Source organism: Ostrinia nubilalis, chromosome 11 (assembly GCF_963855985.1).
Source record: "Ostrinia nubilalis chromosome 11, ilOstNubi1.1, whole genome shotgun sequence".
NCBI lineage: Eukaryota > Metazoa > Arthropoda > Insecta > Lepidoptera > Crambidae > Ostrinia > Ostrinia nubilalis.
Window position 1 is genome coordinate 4,669,660 of NC_087098.1, and position 14,915 is coordinate 4,684,574.

Consider the following 14,915-nt stretch of genomic DNA (forward strand, 5'->3'; position numbering starts at 1 on the left):
TATGCGGTTCTATTCATCGTTTGATACGGTTGCGCCTTTGGGTCGCAATAAATATTTTGTTTTGACAGCTTTTGAAATTCTAACTGCATTTAAATATCTTTTGAATAGGGTAACGTAAGTTATTGTGTTTTTATATGCCTACCTAGGTACAGATTAATATAATAATTAATATGGTAATGCAGTCTACACCGAATACGGTGACCCATCCACATGAGAAGAAGACTTTTGACATGTTGTCAAAAATTATAGAATTTACGAGTCATCGACATGATTCTTTTGAAATAAAGCCGTCGACACCAGGTCGGGCTGTTGGCGGGCTTGATACATATGTAGAGTTTCCTACTTCCTTAAGATTTTAACGTAGGCCGTTTTTGCTATCACAGATATTACGGTAAATTTGATATTACATACGACAGAAATTTTGCAAATTCTTACGGTATGTTCTGGAAATTAGCATAATAACATGGCGGCAATCTTACTTCGTGTTTTGAGGAGCGCTCAGGCTCCGCCGTAACGAATTATGCGCATTTATCATTCTGCTTTGCAAGTAAACACTGTAAGACGTAATTCACTTCACATTTTCGCGCGTTAAAAATTCGTGCTTATGTCTTTTTATTTTTTTGGGTAAAATTTCCGTATGTATGAATATTGATTTCGAGCGGTAGAGATGATACACGTTGTTAATAAAGTTTGAAATGACACACATTATTCTGAAAAACCTTTAGATTATGTTTGATGAGCTCTAAGACCGTATACGAAACTACACTCATTGTGAACCAATCAAGCAAAAACTTTACATTAACTTTTAACTTCTTCGTTTCGTAAAAAGTGCCCATAAATGTCATTTGGTAATGAAGCGACTCAGTGACTAAAAAGACAAAAAAGAACCTTATAGAATCCAACATGATTATTCTGTACTTTGTTACGTATGCTTGTTAGTTTTATCGTTTTTATACCTCCGAACGTTTCTCGTTGCGTTCAATTCAATGTTTACGAACGCAATCCTTTTTCGGTAATCCTCTCAAACTATTGTTTTCGATTGTCACAACTTTTTTCGAGGAAAACGGGACGGAAAATTAAAAGGTAGTTGTTTTAAAGTAATGGTGTCATCTATCGTTATTTCTTTTAAATAAGATAAAAAATAATACCTTAGCATTTATAGACTTTTTAAAAAGCTACATTTTGCCAATTTCATGATAATAATGACTTTATACTATTGTTTTTTCCACATAAACCTACTCAGCGTTGAAATTCGGTCCAAACCGGAGTGTTTGAAGAATTCCAGGTGTTCATGAATAAAATATACACCGTTTCACACCCGAACGCGCCCCCAGAGAGGCTCTTACGGTCACTCGCTGCTTAACCAAGGTTGAGAATCGTGGACCTAGAGAAAATAACGCCAATTTGACCCGCTCGTACATTTGCTGCAGTACATCAAGATGTTTTGGGGAATACTTTATCTGGAAGTTGCTCAATCAAAGTAAATATTTAGTTTTTAGGGTTAAATAAAAAAATAGGTGAGACTTCATCAAATCAACTCGGTTTATCTGAGGTATGAAGCCTGGATGCGACCAGCGCAGGACCGTTCATTGTGGAAAACCAACCTTTTTATAAAAAAAAACCTTAGTCGACCAGTGGACGTCATTTGGCTGAAACGAACGAACGTACGAATATGAAACATCATCATCATTTCAGCCACAGGACATCCTCTGTAAAACGCAGGCCCTCCTCAATGATTTCTAGTATTTTATAATTCTCTTATTCAATAAAAACTTGATATCCAAAATTACGAGTATAGTCATTATTATCTGTTACATAATAGACATCGTATTCCTTTGTATAAGTAACAAGGAAATTCAATAATGGAGTAACAAGCTTGCAAAACACTGTTCAATTTCATTCAAAAGATCAAGGCTCTAACAGAACACGTGTAAGATACAGCTATTTAATTAAATGGTAATTAGCTAAATATTTATTTCTCAAATGGAAACTTAATTGAAGTAAATAAGAAATACGAAACACGTGGGCTGAGTTGCTCCATTTTACTTTAACTTGAACAAACGTCAAAAATCTGTCATACTCCATACAAAAACCACCGGTTATTGTTAAAGTTACGGTAAAAGTTAGGTGGTGCAACTCAGCCTTAGAATTTAGGTGCCCTACTATAATTTAGATTATTAATAATAATAATTTAGGTCCCACGCGCTCTCCTAGACGTAAGCCTTAAACATAATTCAAAGGTATTTTCCTTTTCAGTCGTACCAAATCCACACAAAAAGGATACCTATCTTAATAATTTTTACTCTATTAAATTTATTTTATACCTAAGTTTATAAGCTTTTTCCCGCGGCTTCGCTCGAGTAATGTTTGAGCCCCATTTCATCCTCTTAGGGGGCAAATTTTGGAAAATCCTTTTTTAGAGGACGCCTAAAGCTTCACCACACCAACGCGTGCAGATCGTCATCGCCGGCGCGATCAAAGGCCAATGACAGGTCGCGCGACCCATGACAGTTCACGCGACCTGTCATTTCCCTATGATCGCGCCGGCGATGGCGATCTGCACGCGTTGGTGTGGTTGAAGCATTAGTCATAATAACTTGTCTTCGTTCAGAGTTTGAACTAGTTGATGTCAGTCAGTCAGTAACGGTTGCCATTTACATACTAACAGTGATAATATTATTATACTGAAATTAGTACACGATAAGTTTAATGCAATTTCAGATGCAGATGCAAATTCGGTGTCCTTTAGAAGATACCGTTACAGTAGTCCCTTTGTATCCACGGCATTGCTTGCTCAAGCACGACAAGGCAACCGCTCATTTGCGTCCCGATTATTCGCCCGATCTGATACCTTTCACCGCCCTGCGCCCGCCCTGCCATTGTTCTGGGCGGGCTGCGGCTGCGCTGGCAAAGGATACAATCTGGAATTAAACTTCGATGCTGCATTTCTAGACGAGAATTGGGGGAGATTAAACTCTTGTTCTTATTAGATTTAGGTATGATTAAATACTGTATTAGTGTCATACAGAATTGGAAGAGTTGATGTACCTATGTTAAAGTAAATGGATAATGATGTTTACTACAAGCCACTCGGAACTGACTACTATGCTAGGTATTTACATTTCAGACCCACGGCGCCCGATACCCCTGGTGATATCGCGGGTCTTTTAAATTTAAACAATAACATCAGTTTAAAGTGTTTTCAATAATTTAAAGATTTAAGTAAGATTAGTGTTTCATCAAAAAATTTGTAGGTTAAACATTGGAGTCAAGAGAAAAATGACGGTTACTATAAGTTTGGCGTGTGTCTGTGTTGTGTCTCTCAAACAAATGAATTGTTTTTTATTAGTTATTTTTATCTCAGAAACTCTGCATTGCCATGAACGGAATTATACCTTAATCCTTATCTTAACTACGGCTTTTTAAAACATTAACACCCACTACCCGCTGGTATTCTAAAGAACTTTTATTTAATCCGTGTACTACATTAATTTACAAGATAAGGCTTCCAAAAGAGGAAAATACGTAAAATTTATCGCAGTAATCTCAAGATAAGGGTGCCATAATTACTTATCATTTATAACCCCAGCAAAGTCCACGATTAATTACTTACGATGATAAGCCCTGGTCAGGATATTCCACTGAATTTTTAATACGTTCTACTTTGACTTCGCGCTTGGCATTAAATATATGAGTGCTTAAAGCTTTGTCTCTGATACTGGACTTAGCTTTTAACGCTGAAAATAGGCTGTAAATAGTTTGTTTGGTAAATGTTACAAATGAGAAACGGAACATTATTACACACAGAAATATTAAATGCGACTTAAAATACAAAGGAGTCAACTATCTATGTGAATATAATCTAGTCCCCATAGTAACAGCTTATTTAGCTACCTAATTGGTTGGTATACTATGTAATTGATATATGTATTCATTTGGTTAGGTACGTAGCTGAAACAATGTAAGTATTATACTATCGGAAATTCAATGGAGTTGAAACTGCCTAATTCGAATATTCGCTGTACGAATTTCAAGTACTACATCGATGGCATTTTACCTACATTTTGTAGCAAAATGGAAATAATTACAATCACATAAGTCAATTTATCAATATTTTTCACACTTAGTCACTGAACCAATCTGGAATAATATAGTTTGTGACCCTGGGAAAGGGAAAACGGCGCGACACTCTTTTTGTCACAAATCCAAATTCACACGGGCAAAGCCGCGGGCAAAACTAGTATTATTAATATTAATATGGACTGGACTTAAAGCCACATTTTGTCCGTGGTCCTCATTTGTGGCGATGCCCGGGTCAACTGCCGTCATTATGGGAGCTGACATTGTACTGCATTGCAATTGAATAGACCCAACAAGTGCCCGGCTTTATTCTGAACTATAGGCGAATCTGTAACAATTGTTTCGAATTTCCTTTCTCTGTGGACTGGCTAAGCTTGTATTATGCAAGCCACCCAGTCAGCATTACCTACTCAGTGATTGGACTAAAACTGTTTGTCTTTCATATTAGGTACATAACAATCCTAATATTTTTCGTATTTTATAGTACGACCCGAACACACTAATGACATTATTACTTCATAGGTCAGTCAAAGAAGTCTATATCTATTTATTTATTGCTTAATCGCCATAATAGCTCTCACATCTGCGCCGCTAAGACGCTAGGAAACTTGGAACAATTTAAGGAGTGCAGGTATAGAGAATTAGAGTTATAAGTACTTAATCACAGTTGCTATCCTAATTAGTTCTTCGTGTTAAGGACGACATCATAAAATAACGGCAACCACACATCCAAAAACTTTTTAAGTAATTAATCAGTTTAACCTTCGGCAGGCAACACTTTTTTTGTATACGTAAAAGGCAACAGGGGTGACCAGTCACCCCACAAATATAATTTGAAATAAAATAGCTTTGTAATGAAAAATCAAACTTATTAATGATTAGATCTATTACTTTGTTTCATTATAAAACTAAAAATGCTTTCATATAACAGTTTGCATATTTTTAATAAATTAATTTTTAACATAAAGCACAGTTAAAGCAAATATCTTTTCGATTTTCAGGGCATGAGGGTAGTAGACATTTTATACGAAATGTCATAACATTTTTGTTCAGTTTTCTTTGACACAGCATTCACCTTGCCTGCTTCTATAACTTTGCTGAAGGTGCACTCTCAGGAGGTCCCTAGTTCATATTTAGAATGCCATGTGTAATTGCTCTATAATTCTCGCATCTCTCGCAAGAGTTGCTATATTTCGTCGAGGTGCTTGACTCCAAGGTGATGAAACCAAGAAGACCAAACATGTCTGTTCTTACATAGTAGCACATTTTGTTTGAATTGTGCTAGTAGAACGTCATCGTCGTAACAATTTTCGCTATTGGAAATAAAGTATTCCTCCTCCGACTGAACTGAGATTATTGTCTTCAATTTTAGAAATCTTATTATCATCTGAGCAGCGTTTATCATAGGAATTGACATCAGCAAGTCCATGAAAGTATTTATCGATTTGGTCATCCGAAAACAAAGCCATTTTTACTCCAAAACCAACCATTTACTTTAGCAACACAAAAAAAATAAAGTATACGTAAAAGGCAACAGGGGTGATGAGTCACCCCAGCAGTGTCAAAATATCGCATGCGACTGATAGCTCTCCCTCCAATTAGAGAATAGACCAAACGACAGAAAGACACAATAACTGCAACTGAACGTATGAAGACTTTTTTGAACTAGTGGGGTGACTGGTCACCCCTGTTGCCTTCCGAAGGTTAACTGACAATGAATGTCCAGCTTTAGTGTGACCACTTTTAAGACTACACGCTCTATGAATAGTTTTGCTGAACAATTCGCAATAATTTCACAGTTCCCATCGAGCACGCGATGCGTGTGACAATGGCGCACAATGGCTGCCGTCGCTGACCTGAGATAGCGGGCAAATGACTGAACGCATTGTTGGCCACGACTGTATTCTATGTATTCTATGACAATGTATTCTAGCCGTTCTCGCGAAGAATACATTTGAAATAGCTCCTTTGTGTTAGGAGTCTCTCCAGTCTTACGCTTGGCGGTAAATCAAAATCTAGTGTGAGCTGGAATTGATGGTGTGGTTTTAGTGTTAATAACCTTTAAACTAACATCTTATAACAAACAAGTAATTTAAAACTGCATGATAAATCCTTATTAGCCTAGGCGCAGACCATGGATTTTTAGTTGGCCGATAGTTGTGCCCGATTTAAAATTGTATGAAGAATCGGAAATTCAATCAAATCGTGGCGTAGGTAGTGTGCGCACTTTCATACATGCCCATACTGATCAACTGCCCGACTAAACTATCGGCCGACGAAAAATCGATGGTCTGCGCCAAGGCTTATTTTTAAGAGAATTACAATCAGAAACAATCAATTGTGTCCACCTCAGCTATATAATGTAATAGCTTTTGTTCTACCAGCACAATACATTTCAGTGGCACGTGCAATGTCGCGATAACTTTTCAGTATTCGGAGACTATTGTCATTCATTCGTTAGCATTTAATTAATTCTATTAATAGAAATGTTAAAAGTTTGAGAGTTTTGTAGAGTTAATCCCACCTTTCGATCAACGGTGTAGCCAGGTATAACTTTGTAGGTTTGTTATTCGATTATAAATTACCGCCCTGGATTAGCGAAAGTTACTTTTGACTGCGCAAAACAGTTCCCGAAGGAACCACGATAACGTCTTTCTTGACAAACGGAGTACCAAGTGTTGTGGATGGAGTTGTTTCCAACGATTTATCAAGATTATTTACGAACAATGTTGGTTTGTTCACTATTTCTTTTCGGATGCATTTAAGTCCAACAACAATTAATAAATTTGGGATGTGTATTCGAAACGTCTGTAAATATAATGATAATTATAAACTCAAACGCGTGTTTCCTTCGCTTTTCCAAAATAACAAAATATTTTTTTTCCAATATCCTACATAGTACAATAATTTTATTTGTATTTTCATGCCTGTATTAAGTATGGTATTATTTTAGATCTTCTGTAGGTACACCCTGTTCAAAAGCAAATATCTTATATTCTATTCTATTTTATTCAAAAATTAAAATACTACGACAATGTTTTTCAAATTGAATGACCCAATTATGGCATAGTCAAAATTACCCTTGGTTCGATCCAGCCAAATAAAGGCTCACGTCGGCTGTCCTTTGTTCGCAGCACAATACGTATTATGGACCCTGCAAAGACACTGATATGGCGCTCGCTATGGTAGTCTAGGTATTTTTGCATGGCTGTCCCAATATTCAAATGCTATTCAACGAATAGAAACGCCAGCATCTGCTACGCGGGTTTTGGTGAAAATCTATGCAAATGAAGAAAGATGGGACGTACCAGAATACCTGGAGAGTTTATTGACCTCAGTATTTTACAAAATACTTGCGTAAAAGTACGAAGGACATAAGTTTTATCATTTTATCTTAAATATCGTCTCAAATAAGTATGTCCATATTAAATGTTTTTATGCCAGTCGAAGGAGTTTTAGTCAAAGGAGTGTCAATTTTATTCTAATTTATAAAAGGCATAATATAAAATTAGGTGAATAGGAAGCCTTAATTTAAATAATAAGTAGGTAGGTAATTGTGTTGTGCTTAGTTTATTCAACATTAGTGTGGAGCTTATTTTTGATTCAATTCCAAAATCATGTCTCGAATAACTGTAGGTAGCTTTTACTCGTACTATGTTGATTTTCGTGTACCTGGATGATGACGCGTAACGCATTTACCTACATCCATTAATTAATGAAATTATATCAAATATTGATGAATGCGCTGTCATAATTGGCTTAAACAGCCAAAACAGTTCGCTATCTCAGTGGACCAGTGAAACAGTCCATGCACACAATTATGGGTGATTTAAGCTCCCAGTACAGGCTGAAAAGCGGCTAACGTCGTTCTTGCCACTGGATTTACTGTTGGATGGAATGTAAACACAATGGGTGTCACTTTTGTGACCATGGTTTTGGGTCTTGTGGGATATTTCGGGACTTGAACTTCCTAGAACAGTGAACAAGGAATTACGTTAAAAACTCATAAAACTCATTTATTTTGCAAGTAGGCCTTTAAAAAGTACTTTTACACAGTATCCCATATCCCAGTAATAACCTATCATTGCTACGGGACAATAAATGGGCCAGTGCTGAGAAGAAGCATCGCAAGAAACTCAGTCACTATTTTCAGCCTAAAGTAAAGTTCCAAGACACAGGCACATTTTTTATGTAGATTCAAATACCTTTTTCTTGATGTCAAAGCGCAATTGGAGAGTAAATAAATATTTTTGGGTTATTAAAACTTTAAATTAATGGGGCCTAATTAACGTCTTCAGCTGGATAAAAATATAAATAGGTAATTCTACTTCAATGGTTTTGAAAAATCTATAGTTTTACAATTCAGTAAGAAATCATAGTATTTAGGTACCATGAGCTAGTAAGTCTATAAATCCTCAAGCGTTTTCCCAACTATCGCATATCACTTGGTCACCCGACCGCCGTCCGTTCGTTTCAGGTTTCGGTCAGCGATTTATGGTCGCCGATAAAATGCGTGGGGTCAGTTTGCTCGCTCATTAGGAGGGTTCGTTGTTTCTCTCACAAATAACCAATACCGCCAATGCTTTCGGTCGCAATTTGCACCTCATTGAATTTATGTACGACTCTGGTCGCTTTGTTTGGCTACATCGAATCTAGATTCGGTCAACAGTGTGGTTTAACGGAGACTTTTGTTGGTTTTATGTTTGACATCTGAAGACAGGCAGTCCAGGAAAATATTGTGACGCACTAGAACTTCCGAGGTTCGCAATAAATAATCGATTACTTAGAAAACAGTCCAGCGATTTAAAATAACGATACAAACTATGTATTATGATTCTTGGGGATAAGTTGAACCAGAAAAATAATAAGTTTCTGAAATGCAATAAATCAGAAATGTAAGTTGTACCGCTGTTTTTAAATTACTTTATTATTGACTAGCGGCCGCCCGCGACTTCGTACGCGTGGATTCCGTTTTACCTACGCTCTAAAGAGAACCTCCATGCCAAATTTGAGACTCCTAGCACATGTAGTTTCTGAGATTTCGTGATAAGTGAGTGAGTCAGTCAGTGACCTTTCGATATAGATTAAATTTAATTGCCTAGAATGATGATAAAAGCTCTTTTATGCGACGTGTCTGCAAATAACTCTTTATTAGAGTAAGTCTGTAACAAAAGGAATTATGAAATTCCCTTATGCACTCCACCAACGCACATTAATGCGCTACTGACGCTTTAATGGACACTTGGAAATCTGATATAACACCAAAGGTTATAAAACCCATTCTATTTGACATTGTCGCTTTATACCCTTTGAATACAGGGTGGAATTTTGAAATGCCACCTGGAGGGAAAGTACTCTTGTATTGTAGATAGAAAATTTTACTCAATGAAAACATTCCTTTATTTTTGAAAAGAAATAGAACTGCATTCAAAGTTTTCAAAAAATTTGCCTGCGACACTCAGAAATCACCCCAACTAAAATCTGTTAAAAATTACAACCTGTATTTTTATTGAGTCGATCGTTAGTGTTAAGTTTAAGGATGAAATCTCTCTAACAAACTTAATAAATTAAATGAAAGGAAAACCGTGAAATCTTAAATTATTTAAATTATTTACAGAAAATGTTATAATGCAATGGTGGTGAATTCTCGAAAACATTTCGGAAATCTTTGAATGCAGTTCTTTTTCTTTTCAAAAATGAAGGAATGTTTTCTTTGAGTATAATTTTCTATTTATAGTATTAAGGGTACTTTCCCTTCAGGTGGCATTACAAAATTCCACCCTGTATAACAATATGTCGACCACATGCTTGTGCCGAAGGCCGCGTTCAGCTATGGAAATCTATTGTGAGTTTATGCGTTCTTTTACTAGAGTATATAAATTTCCTTCAGAATATCGGGTCTTGTTATTCTTGGGGCTTACATGAACAACATCAAATATTTATGTGAGAGCTTTTGAGTTTTATCTAGTAGGTGTAAAGCAGCTGAATACGGTTTTATGTTGGTAAATGAAACTGATAAAACTTTTTCCTGCGGTTCGTTTACCGGTCTAATAAAAATATACTTTCTCTTCCTGTTTGTAATATACATATATGTCACCGTAACATTGTGAATTCCGTCAGATTATAATCTGACGTAGTTAGATTACAATCTAACCTAACTTAACCCACTGTTAGTTTACAATCTCACGCGTTATATTATAAACTGACTATACAACATATATTTATTTAAAGAATTTAACTGTCCCGTAAATTAACTGAAAATGCCTCTTGGAATTATTCTGAAAAGCCGCTCTTAAATTTCTGTAAGAAATATTATTGTTCTGTATCTGGCCTACTTCCAAGCATACCTATGTACGGACGACGGCAGATCAAGCTCTACATAATGGCATCTTATTTAGTTGTAATAGGTTCTAATTTGCAACAAAAATGTAAAGCTTGATGTGCTGTCGGCTGTATGTGTAATATGCACAAGACAATAAAATTTCGGCTTTGTCTGATTTACACGTTTTGCGTTTTAGTGTTTAGTAGGTATATTTTTAACGTTATTGCTGTGGGTATTTATTTTAGTTCTAGAACATTGCTGTTAAACCTATAGTTACTATGTGCTAGCCCTGTAATTATTGTGTGTATGGCATGTAAATACATTTTTTACACCATAATTTGTACCATGTGCTTTCGTTTCAAAAATGCCTTCGACGACTTTAGTACGAGTAGGTAAAAGATATAATAGAGTTGTTTGTTTGTTAATAAAATATGAAGTAATAAAATGGGTAACAAATATTATTCATATCCTGGCTTCTTGATTGATTTTCAAATAAACTCACCGTTGAGTCGCGAAGTAATGCAGCAACTAACCGCAGAGCAAAACAAACTGTTGACCTGAATCCACCAAATCTGGGATCGATTCGCGCCCAACTGACGAATGCTGGCGAAGAATCGGAATAAAAATCGAGATGTATCGGTGAACGCGTGTTTATTACGTTTGGCCGAGTCGAGCCGTAAACATTCGCGGACTGACGAATGTCCGATTTGCTTCACGCTGATTTAGTGGATTGCTTTTTCTTTTGTATTGATTTATTGACAAGGAACCGGCAATTATTTTTTATTATAAACTAATTGTTAAAATATGAATTTTATTTTCTAAAGCTTTCTTCGAACCTTAGCTTCGAACTCCTCCTATGTTCTTCTGATTAATTTTGTTGCAGGTCCAATGACAGTTTAAGTTTCCTGGGACAAACTTGACCTTCACTGGTTGGGTTTTTATTGGCGGTCAAGCTGTAGATCCTGGCTACATAGGAGTTTAAGGCAATAGCGCTAAAAAGTATCAAAAAGTACGAGTGATGACACTTGTTTAACGGTACACTTTAGTGCGTGTTCCATCTGTAAAAGGCAACTACTCAAACAACAAAACAAATTGCACTGAGGCACGCAGCTAGTCATTATCCTCTAAGAAATTATTTTGATCCCCTAACGGGATAAAAAGGGAGGGATCACCGCTAGTACAAGGTAGTTATTTTAGTAGCTGTATTACTATGATAGACGAATCAATAAAAGTACCTAAAGGGAGGCCTTTGGAGACAAAATAAATCTTCCAAAATTTTCAACAGACGTCGGCGGTTCAACTCAAATAACTCAAAGGTAATGACGCAGGAAGGATAAATCTTTTTTTACAATGGATCCAGGTACTTCCAGGCAATAAATTAAGAGCAGATATCAACTTCATTCTTCCCGGGACAGATAGGCTAATCCGAATTTATCGTGCGGTCTCCGCTCGAAACCAATCGGAAGAATTAAAGGATTTACTCGAACCAACTTATTAATGTCCAAGTATTGTCTAAGCTTCTTGACTTTCTTTAGTCGGTGGAACGCGGACATTTTTAAAATCCTTTTCTATAGTTTAGTAGAAGTTTAATGATGTGCTCTTATCGAATATTGTAGTACCTATGTTCAGCTATACCTATGTACCTACTTAGGTTTATTAACATCGAAGTAATAATGATCATCTTATTAAAGAAATGTTTAGCCTTTCATTTTTCATTGGAAATGAGTAGCAACAATTAAAAAGTAAGCCTTAATAAAGATAGGCTATTAAGTATTAACACGAAACTACTAACTTAAAGAACAATAGTTAAAACTTCTTGACTTGAGCCGATAATTTATTATATTTCAGTAAGTTCAAACAAAGCAACAAATAAAGCGGCCCACTCTCGGCACTTCATTGCTCTCACCATGAAATGAAAGTGTATTCACTTTTACGACTATCTTTGGTCCCTAAAACTTTTTCTATTACCTTCCGCGGGACACGCACACATAAATTGTTATTTACTTGCTAATAAAACCGCTTTCTTGTGGCCAAGTATAACACAGTTAATAATGACCCCCTCCCAGTTATACTTTTCAACTTTTATTATTTTGTTTGCGGCATTCTCGATCGGAATATTGTTTGCTCAGGGCTTGTTTATTTTGCTTACTTCGGTAATTCTCGGACCGTTGTAGCAGAAGTTCGTTGTATTTGTTTGGATGACTTTTGTTACTTATATTTTTTTGGAGATAAACAATGTTTTATGAATTTTGCAGTATTTACTTGCTAGAAAGTTACTAGCCTTGCAGATTCTATTTACTAAGGCTGAGTTGCACCACCTTATTTAAACCGTAACAATAACATTATCTGGCGCTTTTTGTACGGAGTTTGACAGATTTTTGACGTTTGTCAAAGTTAAAGTAAGATGGTGCAATTCATGCTTACAATTGCACATTTTTAGCTGAATGCGTCTGAGCGGGTAAAATGTTATAAGTCAATTCTAACTTAAATGGTAGTTCATATAATACTGTTAAAGGAAATTGTGAGGTGTAAGGTGCCTTAATTCGGCAAAGCAAATAATGTAGCACGTATTTGGCCGGAGTTTGAAGAGGTCTCTTCCCCGTATTCTGAAGCTCTCAGTTAATTAAGGCCGATTTAAGGAAGCCGCGCTAAAAACGTGCCCAGGGGTGGGCAATAATGAATATTGCACAAACTCGTCGGTTCACTTTGAGAGAAATACTTGTTGATCGATGAAAATTAAATTGAACTGCCCCAGATTGCGGCAGTAAGCTGTCGCTAAGGCGACCGCTCTTTTTATTCAGGGCATGTTTGACGAGTAAAATCTATATTACCTACGTATGTTCCACGATTTTGCTATACGTATCTAATAAAGTCAAGTTAGTTAAACATTTATAACTCAAGAACGGCTGGACCGATTTCAATTAACTTCGATTTGTTGAATTCCTTTCCACCTTAATTAACAGAATAGCTATAATTATTCACACAGTAACAAAAACAAGGATAAACTTTCCGAGGAATAAGTTTAAGATTTTCGTCGTCCTACTTTAATATTTATATTTAATCTCATGGGTTTGGGTAAAGTAAGAAATGCATTCTTCTTTATTTTGCCACTTTGAGTTTTGCTTTTAAAAGCTGTCAACGACGAGCGCGTGTTAAATGTGTTTCAAATGTTTGATGTCATGTCGTGCACTTGGACTTGAGAGGTGTCTAAAAGCATGTGGATGGCACCAACATGGATCCATCTAGCTTCAAGGGTAAAGAGGTTTTCATCAATAGATAGTCTTAGATGCGAATTCATGCTCGCTTTTGCATAACATTTATCTTCTCTGTAGTGCCATGTCATTTATTATGTGGTGTTGATTATGACCACGGTCCACGGCTGTAACCTGTAGCAATACAGCCGAAACATCAAGATTTTGCTCATTACCTAAAAGTAATTTAGCGTTGGGAGGTGCCTTGATGCGAGTGGCGCAGGACCGGTCTCTGTGGAAATCCTTGGGGGAGGCCTTTGTCCTGCAGTGGACGTCTTTCGGCTGAAATGAACGAATGTAGCGTTAGACCCATGTTCTCACTAGGTACATGAAGCTGCAACTCATGTACTAGTTAAGGAATGTGACATTAGAGACCACTTAGTTTCAATTTTAAATCTTGTAGAACTGGCTGACTAATTTGGGGCACATCTAGCCACAAGCACATAGCTCCAGCTAGCTAATCCACCGGCCGGCTCCGTTCGATAAGCCTTCGCTTTCGGCAAGTCGCGTAGTCGGCTCACGCAGCCACCACGAGCTTAGCTCGCTTAGCTCAGCTCTCTTTTGTGCAACGTGTAATTAAAACGATGGAAACGCTCAGGCTGAGTTCACTATGCAAAATTATACGTAATACAGTTTATGATAAAACTTATCGTTATTGATTAATTAAGAAATTGTTACTTATTTGAAAGAGAGAAAGAGCTTTTTAAAAGCATACTTACAAATATTTTTTTTAAATTTGATTTGTAGCTGTAAGTAATCAAAACAACATAACAACATACTTATCGAATATGATATAACAGTTAAGCTCTAACTTAGCTCATTTTATGTAAAAAATGCTGCCTTTTGAAAAACTACGAAAACAACGTCATGAATGTATAATTTCACTTATTACGTCATTCTTCAGCTCGGCAACTTTTAAAAATGTAGAGCGTAGCAAGGGAAAAGTAATGTGAGAAAAAGAACTGTTGGATATACAAACGTCGGCATACCAGAGTTGTTCTAAAACCGAACGTATTACAATTAAAAAAGGTGCTACAGTTAGTCGACTTCCGTATAGAGACGTAGCAAACTTATAAAGGCAGTTCTTCAGAGATATTAGGCGTGTACAAGCGACGGATTATCCTCATAAAGATGGTCATGCCGACTTCCTTATTCGGTAGAGGAATATTTATCCGGATGTTTTCGATCAAAATGCGACGATGCCGATGCCGGTGCGACTGTGAGTATGAACCTATAAACCTATTAAGTCCTCCTTTCCGAAA

General features: G+C 36.5%; 1 protein-coding gene across 1 annotated transcript in view; it reads right to left on the minus strand.

The window, feature by feature from the left end:
• The window catches only part of LOC135076144 (Kv channel-interacting protein 4), a 194,991-nt gene extending 184,012 nt beyond the window's left edge, over positions 1–10,979 (minus strand). Inside the window, exon 1 of the mRNA XM_063970614.1 lies at positions 10,905–10,979. The gene's annotated coding sequence lies outside the window, so the exon portion shown is untranslated. The remainder of the gene's footprint in view (positions 1–10,904) is intronic.
• Between the last annotated feature and the right edge of the window lie 3,936 nt (positions 10,980–14,915).